Raw genomic sequence first — 270 nt, forward strand, 5'->3', positions numbered from 1 at the left:
GAACAAAACGACAGCAACTTGTCTGTTCCCCTTTCCCCAATTCCCCAGCACTGTTCCCATCCCCCCAATTCCCCAATAAAAATCTTTAAAAAAATCATGAACACATGGATTTAAATATATTTGAAGTTTTACAACCCACTGCCATTATAGTTAGGATATTTTTTTAAATATCCTAAATTGAGATGTACTATAAATATTACAGTAACTTGGCTTAAATTTAGGGAATGAGGGGCAACACGGGAAAGCCAAGAGAACTCTGACTTTGGAGTG

This window comes from Hipposideros armiger, unplaced genomic scaffold (assembly GCF_001890085.2).
Source record: "Hipposideros armiger isolate ML-2016 unplaced genomic scaffold, ASM189008v1 scaffold_371, whole genome shotgun sequence".
Classification (NCBI taxonomy): domain Eukaryota; kingdom Metazoa; phylum Chordata; class Mammalia; order Chiroptera; family Hipposideridae; genus Hipposideros; species Hipposideros armiger.